Source organism: Mchenga conophoros, linkage group LG18 (genome assembly GCF_057382185.1).
Source record: "Mchenga conophoros isolate Kocher_MC1m ecotype Shallow Benthic linkage group LG18, M_conophoros_male_GT1.1, whole genome shotgun sequence".
In the NCBI taxonomy this organism is placed as follows: Eukaryota; Metazoa; Chordata; class Actinopteri; order Cichliformes; family Cichlidae; genus Mchenga; species Mchenga conophoros.
The window spans coordinates 23,103,191-23,115,305 of NC_140543.1; the positions used below are offsets into that span (position 1 = coordinate 23,103,191).

Consider the following 12,115-nt stretch of genomic DNA (forward strand, 5'->3'; position numbering starts at 1 on the left):
AGGATACGAAAAGATTCAATCAAAGCATGATCAAATAAAATCACCCTGGTTTTATCACTATGGAAATGCGAGCATTTTAGACACCAATACCTTTTTTTTTTGCCTCACAGTTGCTTCTAAGTTCAGCTTTTAATCAGTAATTATTTCAAGACATTTATGAGACTGAAGATGCTCCACTGTCCGATCCTTAATGGACATGACCTCTTGTGTATGAATACATTTTCTAAAATCAATGATCATATCTTTTGTCTTAGACATGTTTAATGATGAATGCGGTTGTTGGTGCCAGACGGATAGCCTGGGTATTTCAGAAACTGCTGATCTACTGGGATTTTCCCACACAACCATCTCTAGTGTTTACAGAGAATACGCCAAAACAGAGAAAACATCACGTGAGCTGCAGTTCAAATGGCTTGTTTATGTTAGAGGAGAATGGCCAGACTGCTTTGAACTGATGAGAAGGAAACAGTAAGTCAAACAAATATTCATTTCAGCCAAAGTATGCAGAGGAGCCTCTCTGAACACACATATCAGACCTTGAAGCAGATGGGCTGCAGCAGCAGAAGACCACACTTGGACCCACTCCTGTCAGCTAAGAACAGGAAACTAAGGTAAAACAGCTAAAACAAAATTGGACAGAAGAAGATTTTGGCTGCATCATTCTAATGGTACAACAACGCAAATGCATGGATCCATCCTGCCTTATATTAACGACTCAGGCTTCTGGTAGTTGTGTTCTGGTTTGAAGGATATTCCCTTGACTCCATCTCTTTATAACCATTGTGTATCCATCATCTTATGGCTGCTTCCAGCAGGCTAACATACTCTGTCACAAAGCTCAGATCCTCTCAAACTGGTTTCTTGAACATGACAATAAGTTCATTGCACTCAAATGTCCTCCACAGTCACCAGATCTCAATCCAATAGAGCAGCTTTGCGGTGTGGTGGAATGGTAGAGTCATATCATTTATGTGCAGCTTACAGATCTGCAGCCATTGTGTGTTAATATAATCATGTCAATATGGACTAAAATCTCCCAGGAATGTTTCCAGCACCTTGTTGAATCACTGCCATGAAGAATTAAAGCAGCTCTGAAGGCAAAAACCAAAATAATTTTAACTTGCACAAAAATCTTGTGCTGCATAAAGGTGTTCTATATAATGATTGTTCTGAAAGCCTGTAAAGGCTAAAAACACACACTCCCAAACATACTAAAACCCTCTGGTAAAAGATTAATTAAGCCTGCTCATTAGAGAGTGTATTGATTACGGTTATTGATCCATAAGATAAGCAATACGATCTGGGCCAAGCCAACTTATTAAACCTTTGCCGCTATCCAGTGCAAAGACAAAGGTACTGTTTTTTTAATGATCTGAGTTATAAAAAAAAGAGGTTTGGGGCAACTCTTTGATTATCAAGGGCTCTGAGTTTTCCCAGCTGAGCCAAAATCCTGAATAAAGAAGTGAAAGATGAAAGACAAAAAGGGAGGAAGAGCGATGCCACTTGCGACTGCCTTCCAGCTCATCAAGCTATAAAAACCAGACTGGTGACAGGATGAGTATCAGGAAATCAGGAGAGGAGAGGTGAGCAAGTGGAGCAGAAGAAAGGATGTTATGCTATTTGTGTCAGATCATGTTGGTGTGATAGGATTAAATGGTGTGACACTGACACTCGTATCATGGGACGCATGTAATGACGACGACAGCCGCACGGTGCAATCTAGCCTCATCAGGCAGCTCATTAGCAAATCACCTGCTAACACCCACATAATTAGCAAATCAGCGGGTCATCTAAAGGAGCGCACACACCGGCTTTCACTTCTTATCAGTTTGACCATATGTTTGGTACTCGTCACTTGTGACTGAGCTTCATTTGACAGTGAGTCTTCTTCTCTGAGGTCTCGCCTGCCACAGCTGATCTGACAGGAACCAGAGGGGGTGAGCAGCATGCTGGGGACTTCTATACAACCTCCAGTATGTCAACAAGCTACGTGAAGGACATCTAGTTCGAGGATCAACTATTCAATATTTACCAATGATCCTGTCCCTAAATGCCTCATTGGCCTTGAATACACGCTGCACATGCTCATATTTGCATGACATCTCAGCTATTAAAGCTACCGAGTGAGATCAATACACTCTCATCCTGCTAAATAGGGAGTAAAGAGCACCATCCCTATTCACACTGATGAGCTTTGGCCATGAGCAAAGCCTGAGCAACACCCTCTAGCCCCCCCACCCAGGCACACGAGGCCGCCAACGCACACCCACACATCTACACATACAGGCAGACATCAACTCAATGCTATGACCTGTGCTGCACCCAGCTACACTACAGCCATTAATTAATCCTTTGACACACACACAGACACACACACACACAGACACACATATATATAAAGATATTATGGATGAATAAAATCCAAACCTATCTTTTCATGGTGTTGACATTTTACTCATGACTGTTACCAAGCTGTGTTTTATGGTGCGATGCACCGAATCTGTTGTTGTGATTAGGTCTTACAGGCAGAATCTTTTTTTTTTCCTCTCAGTCTCTCGCTCACTGTTTGGCTGCGGCAACCACTCCACTCTGTGCCTTTGTTACCGTAGCAACCAATAGCAAAGCTAGGGAGAGATGTTTTATTGCAGTAGATGTAAACGTGAGGAGGGCGGGTCTGTCCTCTAACTCATACGTTACCCACATATGTGTGCGCAGTCAAACAAACAACACACACTGATGCGTACACACTTAAGCAGGAACACAAGTACACGCGCAGTCGTGTACATGGACACAGATGTAAGGAGGTGTGGGTCCCCGCATGGAGGGGGATGGGAGACAAGCAATTTGGTCTCTAAATTTATATATATATATATATATATATATATATATATATATATATATATATATATATATATATATATATATATATATATATATATATATATATATATATATATATATATATATATATATATGCTGGACATAGTTTAAACTCTGAGTCCACAATTTTGGCCTTAAAGAACTATGTGTAGTGCTTTCAAAGCTTTTCCCCAGTGAGCTTCTGAGACCTCCTCTGCTGTATTATTATGACAGACTGACTTTTACTAATATGCGATATACAATATACTTACAAGGATAACTGGACTGTAGAGTTTTCATGCTGGCTATGGCAGTATTAAAGACTCAGCTGAGAGAGAATCCTTTAGACCTTGTTCTCATTTGTAACACACTTGCTCCTTGAGGACAGTATGCAGGTTAAAGCCCGGAATAAAGCAAGATGGCCTAAGGGTAGAAACACAGACACGGGCTAAAATGGGAGAAGTGGGTCACCTTCAGACTTCAGTTTTCCGCGCTACAATCAGTATCGTTTCATTAATAGGATTCAATCAGATACGAGCTGAAAATGAAAAGGGTGCACTGGAAGGGTAAAAAATAGTGAAAAAAATCCAGAATCCTTCTTTGGTATGTGCTGCTACTGTACAGTAGACTCAATTCAGGCAAAATGTGATGAGCTGTGTTTGTAGCTGACCAGGGTGTTTGTCATGATGAATTTTAATTTTGTCCATTAATAGAGTGATACCAGTTAAATAGTTAGATCAAACTGTGATGTGGTAGCCTTCATGCACAAATCTGTTTCGACACTAAAAACAGAATCAACATGAGCTTTATATTTCAAAAGAGAAGCTGAGAATTCTTGGAGTCATCGCTCCAAGATCCAAAGACTCTGAAGGTGGGTTACAGCTCCTGTCTTTATCGTACACGTTGAGGATGCCATCTCTGTTAATGGGCAGTTCAACATTTTGTTTCCTCTTTTCTGCTCTGGAAATTAAATGTAAAGAGCAGAAGGTTAGCTCTTTGCAGAGACTGGAAAAAGCAAAAACAAGGTGTTTTATCACTGTTTTACATGTGTTATGTACAAGACTCTTTCTATGGCTGGGAGCTTCATGGAGAAGTCTTTAAAAACTTCCTGTAAAAGTGTGAATGAATGTTTTTACACTTCGGTTATAAGGTGTAATATGGGATTTTTCTTTCAATTTTTTGACAGAGCTAAGTTTCACCTGCTTTCGGGTTTGGTATTTAGCTAAATGAACTTGTCTTTTAATCCCAGAAGGAAAGTAAATGAGCATGGATCCCTAAAATGTTAATTTGACATGGCTCATTGGGTAAATTCCCACACATTGCTCTATAGATAACTCGGATTTTATGAATGACATGTGTCTTTGTTGTAAATCCGGGACTGGGTCTGTGACGCAAGTTCAGAATGGTTAATGTGAAAATCTCTCAAAACAGGTGGCTAGACTACATGGTGTCAAAGGAAGCAGGTTGGGAAGAAGCTAAATTAAAACACAGATATTTGATGTGTTTACATGCGCTCATATTCAATGACAGGACAGAGCAAATGTCTATGACGGACACAGTCACGCGCTCCTCAGAAGTGGAAGTGTCGCGGTCTTTATCTTTATTGAGGTGGAGGCGATATTCCCTCAAGTGGCTGCTTGTCTCCTTAGAACGGGTCTAATCAGAGTTAAAGGAATCTGTCTCCTGCTGTTAAATATCCTAAAATACTATTCAATCTATAGGGTCATTTATATGCTAATGCAAAGGTTACCTCTGCGTATAGCTCTGACGCAGCTGTGTGCTGTTAGTTTATGGGTGAAAGCGGAAAAAGGTAAAAACTGCGAAAGAGATAATGAGGCTCAAGGAGATGAAAAGAGACGGTGCTAGCAAAAAAAGAAAAAAGAGACAGAAGGGAGATGAGGAAAAGGGTGGAGAAGACACAGAGAGGAAGTGATGTTCCCCTGGGTGAGTGCCATAGGTAATTAAAATAGGATGGACAGAGCTGGAGTCTAGCCAGAGAGGGTTTCATCTCCCCTCAGACATCTTCTCCAACAGGCCCTTTGCCTAAAGCTAAATTGCTGGTAGTGACAGACACACAGCATGCAGGGAGCTATCAGTGTCTGGGTGACAGGCAGGTTTGTGCAGAAAGTTGTGAGGATGCATCTAAATATGCAAATAACAACAATTTGTGGGCTAAAAAACAGGCAAATGTATGTACTTTTTATTGCTACTGTGGGATAGAAATGCATATGAAAACGTCTGAAACAGCACACGCACACACGCAGACAGACACACACATAGACTTGCACGCACAGAAAACATTTACCGTGCTGTACAAAGCTGCAGCAAGGGCAAACGTTGCTAACCAGAGTTTGACTGCAGTAAGCACATATACATTCACTGCACAGCTCCGAGCTGGAGGCAGGCACATGAGTATGCAGTGCACACACTCAGACACACACTATGAGCACAGAGTCAAGCGCACGCACACCCCTGTGCGTACGACGCCAGTGAAGATGCAGTCTAATTACACAACAGCGACAGGGGTTTTTCGCCTATGAATTTGACCTGGTTTTATACAGTCATTATCCTGTTTAGTCACACAGTCTTAATGGTGTCCATGACATCTGTCTCCAGGCAGAATCTTTTTTTTTACTCCCTTCTTATCAATTTCTGAAGCAAAGCCTCGTTATTTTTTAACATTCATTACAAGGAAAGAAATCATCTTACTGCTTGGTAACTGGTTCTCTTTTGACAAAAATAAACTGTGGATTTTGCAGCCAAAAATAATCGTTGCATTTGTTGTATTTTTTCTTTCTTTTTTTACCTTGTGTTTTTCACTGACCAGCACTCGTCATCCACCTGCCTATTCATTTTTCTACCTCAACAAAGACTATGCTAAATAGGCTGTGCTAATGTCCCTGCGCGGCATCCATTACCATACATCTCACACTCTGTTAGTGGCTTCTCTTATGCCGGTGTAGAAGGGGCTGAAAGGTAGCTCATTTTCATGACATGCTGTTCTTTGTGTGCTGTGATCACCGGCAGCAGTAAATATAGCTCTTTTGGCAGAGGCCTGCTAAGAGGATCATAGCCCACAATAGGTGGTCTTCTCACTGCAGATATCAAAAATGCCAAAGAATCTGCTTGTACACATGTACATGATGCATGCTTGCACAGACACACACTCCCACAGCAGCAGCAGCAGCAGCAGCAGCAGCAGCAGCAGCAGCAGCAGCGTATAAACACCCATACACTGACACCTCCCCTGAGAAAGTTCTCTCCTCCTCGCAGGTATAATTGTGTTTCTGCTATGCTTTGCTCCTCTCCGTTCAGTTGTGACTGGGTCCCCAGAAGAAAAGCCATAATTAAAAGAGAAAAGTTGTGTTTGCCGCGAAGATGGGATGGGTGCAGGCGAGGACAGAGAGGGGAGAGAAAGATTAGCCACAACAAAGCTTCACCAGGCCACAAAACAGTCTCAAGTAGCTGGAAAGACAAAGGACTCCAATGCTTTTATCTCCCAATAAAAAAAAAAAAAAAGTCCTCCAAATCCCTCCGGCTAAGCTGCCATAACTAAAGCTTGCTTTTTGGCATAGGTGCTCACTGAATGTGTTGGACAACAAAAGCAGCAAAATATGAGAAGATAGACCAAGCTCCCAAGAAATATATATATATATATAAAGCCCCATTCATTTTGTGCAGAGAAGTAAAAAGTCAAGTACCTTAGTGGTGGCATTTGAGAAAAGGTTACTGGTTATTTTCTTATCTTGTTTGTGTGCGCGCGTAGATGTGTGCGAGTGCTTCAGTGAAAGCATGGAGTGGATGGTCATTTTCTCCCTTTTGCAATTTTGCGATGTAAATGAGATCACAGAATGAAGGAGATTAGGCGGTCTCTATCTGTCTGAGTTGAAACAGCTGTGATAACGCTCCAAACCCAATTTCTAGCCACTTAAACGGGAATACGAGTTACGTGCAAAGGAGAGGGTTGATTTGCGAGACATACTTCCTTTTTTCAAGCTCATGTGCGACACACGCACGTGTAGTACGCGCACATGAAATATGTGCGTACACCTTCCCACTCCTCACCTCTGGGTGAGGGAGTAATGGGAGGTGCTGATGAGGTAAGACAGTGGATAGAACAATACAATAAGAACACATGTATTTGAGTAATCTAACATGCTCATGTATCAAGTTATCCAAAACTACTCAGATTATGTTTGATGTCATTTACTATTTCAAAAGCTTGCAGGTAGCTTGTATTTGGCAGCTGATTACATTTCATAATAGTATGATCCATCCCTGCATGCGAGGCCTTTATAGCGTGTGAAGAATGTGCACAGGCATACATAAAAAGAGCAGCACCCTCAGGGAGGAATCACTGAAAGAAGAGTCATAAAACTGAAGATGTATGGCCACTCTGAAGGGATTTTAACATGGAAATAACTGCACGGTATTATTACACGGCGCATGTGGCTGATGCAACAACTAAATCCACATGCTTCAGCCACCTTGGCCACCTGAACATCATTTATCTTGCAGTGTGCACTTTATGGTGTTGTGGACAATTTACAGCAGTTTTCCACAGGTAACGCTCCTCTGTTTGCAGGGGTACTTGCTATCTTGCTTCTTTCCGTCTAAAACATCTGGAGGGGCTTGCTGGGGGGGGGGGCAGTAAAACTCCTGAAAGCCTCTCACATCAACACAGAGAAGCTTTGCGTAAAGGAGTATATTTTAAACACCTATCTCAGCATAGGGAACAAAGTTCTGCCAAGGAAAGAAAGCACGCCTGCATGACTCCTGACCCTCTGGCCCCCTTTAATCCTGCAGAATGACTCCCTGAGGTCCATGCACCGAGGGCCCAGCGGGAATAGGTCACCCAGCAGATGCCTGCCTGCTTAAACTCTTCTGATTTCATTGCCCCGAGGTCTGAGAACTCCATCGCCCCTTTGAAGTGTCAATTTTGTTCTGAAGAATCCCACCAAACCCTGCCACCCGATAAATATGGCTCCCTGTATGAAACTGGAGCCTCGTAATATGCTGGCTCCTTTTGAGGAAAATAAGCATTTCTTCAAATCTCTTGATACTAGACGCAGCTTTGTTTTGTTTTACAATCAGATTAGTGGATAATCCTGTCTCCGCTTTGACACAGAAATTACTGTTAGGGCAGGTGGGAGTTCATTCATCAAGTCTGGAAAGTAAAGTTCATCCAAACACTGTAAGAGCGTATGTTACCATTACTTGAGTGGGTGGTAGGCATGTCCAGGCTGTGTGAGAACAAGGCAATCTACAGTGAGCAACTTACGGGTTAAATGTAATGAGAAAATTAGAAAAGGACAAAAAACAAACAAAAAACCCCCAGAAAGCATTAACTTATTTCACAAAAATCTGCTCACCCAACCGAGTTTATTGAGTATAAAAGATCTTCGGGGCTGGCAAATAAAGAAACAAGTAAATCTGATAAGAAAGCGACTGGTTTTGCAGCAGCTTGCAGCCTCCCAGTGTTAAACCAGGGGTGTCTGACTGTTCCTTTCTGTGTACCAGAGGTAAAGAGGAGCAATTTGTCGCCAATTGCTTGACGTATTCTCTTGGCAATAGGAACAGAGAAGCTGTTAGGTAACATCTCTTTCCTTCCAACATCTTCTGTCTGTTTCATCTCACTCTGCTTAACACACAGGATCTGAGACTGTCATTCTACACATTTTTAGAAATGTGGTACTTAACAACCCCATCACAGTAATCTGCCTTTGATTTACTCTCTTTGTGTTGGGCTGTATTACTCTGGAATCCAATCTCTTTCTCTGTTTTTTCCCTCCAAGACTGAATTTCTCCGTTTGTGGCTTAGCATATGTGATTGAATAGAGTCCTATGTGATCAATAGAGTTCATTAAATGTCCCTATGGGAAGCTATCTCAACCTGAAGCTTTCTACATTGTGTTTACCTGCAGCTCGCTTTGCTTTATCAATTCAAGTAGTTTCACTTTTGCTTATGGCATAATAGATTTTATAATTAAATTCCTCATTCCTGGCCATCCTCTGCTATTTTCCTAAATGTACACTGAAGTATCCATTTGGTTCCCTTCAGTATGGGCTGTGGGCTTTGGGGTGGGGATGTTAGAAAGGTTTGGTGTAGCTGTATGTTTTTGATGGGTAGGTGTTAGATGGATTTCCAAAGGAAGGCTGAAGGAAAGAGTGGCTGCACCTGTTGTTCCCTGCGGTTGCTGTGTGGTGGGGTTAGCACCTGCTCGCACGGCTGCTGTGTGGATGTCTGTGTGGGCAGCAGGGATAACAGGGAAACCATTCACACCCGCTCCAAGTGCTGTCTGCAGCCCCTCTCCCTCAACACTTGTGCTTTCTGCTCCATCATTTCTTTTTCTGTGTTTTTTTTTTACCCCCCCTGTAGTTTATGCCAGGACTGCTTCATCCTTTGCATTGTTAGCCTGTCTGTCTTTTTCTGTCTGTCACCAACCATCTCTTTTTGCCTTTCAGCTCGCACAGAAAAACAAACACAAATTACAGCAGCTGGAAGCTGTAATAGTCCTTCTGTGGAACTTGATAGCTTTTAGTATGAAGGGTGAAGTTGTAAACAGTGAACTACATGTAACTGTTAAATCACTTCAGTAGAAGCTGGGACAGCGGTGACTGAGCACTTAACTTTGGCTATAGAGGTTGTGAGTGCGCAGGCTGGTTATGGACTATTCGGGTGTCAGTTCTTGTAACTGTAAAAGGCACATTTAGGAGAAACGACATAAAGTGACTTCAGTTTGTGTCACTCTGTGACTGAACCTATGCGATGAAAATATTGAGGCACATGTGTCTATGTGTAAATTCACAACAATTTTCCATTTCTTCAATTTCATTTCATTTATCAACTGTTTTCTTTGCGCATTCACCCTGTAACCACACAAGTGAGTAATGACATAATCAATCGACTTTATGGCTTCTAAATGATCACATCTGACCTTTTCTCTTGTTAAAGAAATAAAAAAAAAAAACACTTGCAAACACTAAAGAAAACCATCATAAATGTACACAGAGGGGCAGTAAAATATGTCACCGGGGAGCAATGGGCACAAATCACGACCTATGATCCAATCCAAATGAAAATGTTAATTAAGCCGTATCCGTCGTTTTAATGTTACATGGTAATGTGCATTGTGAGTCTTTATTTATTTAAATATTTAGTTATTTTGCTGAGACATCACTCAAGCCTATAAAGAATAAGCATTTCAAAACCATATGCAACACGTGAAAGCAAAATGATGAAGATTTGCACGTCATACGCAAATAACACCAAACTTGCACAGCAGACACAAAGAGCAGCTCGTGCCCACAAAGGTCCAGACGGTACCACATCCAAGCCGGAGGACTGTAATAATGCAGCATGGCGTTTAGTGGCAGTAATAAAATTGCACACTTATACACTACCTGTTCACCCCAACCACCCTCCGTTTCCCTCAAAGCATCTGTTCATCTATCCATCTCCAAACCCCACCATCATTTGGCATACTCACCGCGCCAGATGGCCAGGTATTGGAGGGTGAGGCAGGTGCCAATCGCCAACTCGCCCTCGCCGGTCGATCTTCTTCTTTTCTATGATGAAACCGGGGTTGGGTAGCACAGCTCGGGGGTATTCAAAGCCTCTCTAAAATTGCGCTCCTCAGCCGCACCTCACCTGTCCCTTCCCTCTGTTGTGCGTCGCCGTAGCATCACTGCGCGTCCAAAACGCCCAGTCAACTAAACGTTTGGTTTTTTTTCTCCTCCCTGAAGGAAAAGAGTCCGTAGTGTAATTGCGTAAAATCTACTGAGGTTTCTGTGATCTCGAATGCGTTTTGCGTCCCGTTAGGTTTGTTCCGATCCTTGCAAATTCCCCAAATCCTGCAATTGCGGGGCAGTATGAAGTCTTCTTTCAAGAGGTACCGTGCAGTTTTCTGCACTTGGTCGAGCTGCGGCTTTGAAATCAGTTGTCAGCAAAATCTAATCCCCTTTTTAAATTTACAGTGGCGAGGTGAAACGTCCAACGCAGAGCAGGCACAGTGACAACAGGGGCCCATAATTCACACCCCCATGAAACACAGTCCTGCAGTGGATCAATGATGAATGGAGGACCTCTCTCTCTCTCTCTCTCTCTCTCTCTCACACACACACACACGCGCGCGCGCACAAACACATACAGGTCTATACGTACTGCATGTTGTGAGTTACAGAACATAAACATAAAGCTGCAGAGTGAACTAGCACATTAACAATATTTTGCCAAATAATAAAAATACCCGAATAAAGCTTATGACTAAATACATAACTGGCAGACGCCTTCACCTTAATGAATACAAAGAGGGTTTAAAGACAAAGACATGCACCTCTACTTCTCATTTAGGAAAATGGTGAAATAATAAGTAGACAGATGTAGGGCCGGATCTATACCAAAATATCACCAAATAACACTTGTTTTAATTGTAAACGACATCAGCAAAAAGACATGAAAATATATGGATATATATCTGTTATTCATTGCATAAAAGCAAACTCAAACAAACAAACACACAAACAAGCAAAAAGTGTTAATCAGATAAAATAAAATAATTAATAAAAATATCCTTGCTCTCAAATTCATTATAAGGTTAGTTTAGCATACTGTATTTATATTATTTCTTTTTCTTTTTCCTGCCATGTTCTTTTACTAACCTTATTTGAGGTATTGTATTATTACATTTATCTCTCTTTTATAGTTCTCTGTCTCATATTACCTACAGACATATGCATTTCATCACATGTAGGTATCAGGACATTGGTTGTCCACCCTGTTTCCCACCACATAGTTATACAAATAGTTTTACATATGCATATACACAGATATGTCTGGATCAATGCAAACTAAGTCAGTAAGGAATTTTGAAGGGCTGCTATGCCACATTGGTCTCTGTTTTTAAGTCCTTCATCACATAATTGGGCATAATGCGAAGAGTGGGTTGAGAGGGTTATTAGTGTGAGTGGTGAGTGCTAAGAATGCAGTGGATCTGAGAGCTTGGGATGGGGGTGCAAATAATTGTGGAGGCAGTAAACAAAGACAAGATTTTGCATTCAGAAAGCTAGGACTTCCTAAAAACTAAGAATAAATAAAATAACTGATATCTAGTTGGTCTCATTTTGTTTTGTTTTTACTCCATGTTATTGAAATAATAGAGCGTGCACACACACACGCACATAAATCCATTCTGCTGCATAATAAGCACCTTCAAGCTCTGAGGTCCTTACACTGGCTGCCTGTCCGTCAGAGGAT

At 41.7% G+C, this 12,115-nt stretch overlaps 1 protein-coding gene across 1 annotated transcript in view; it reads right to left on the reverse strand.

Annotated features, from left to right (window-relative positions):
- Positions 1 to 10,915, reverse strand: part of LOC146553782 (semaphorin-6B-like) — a 36,452-nt gene extending 25,537 nt beyond the window's left edge. The window contains exon 1 of the mRNA XM_085253921.1: positions 10,350 to 10,915. The gene's annotated coding sequence lies outside the window, so the exon portion shown is untranslated. The remainder of the gene's footprint in view (positions 1 to 10,349) is intronic.
- Between the last annotated feature and the right edge of the window lie 1,200 nt (positions 10,916 to 12,115).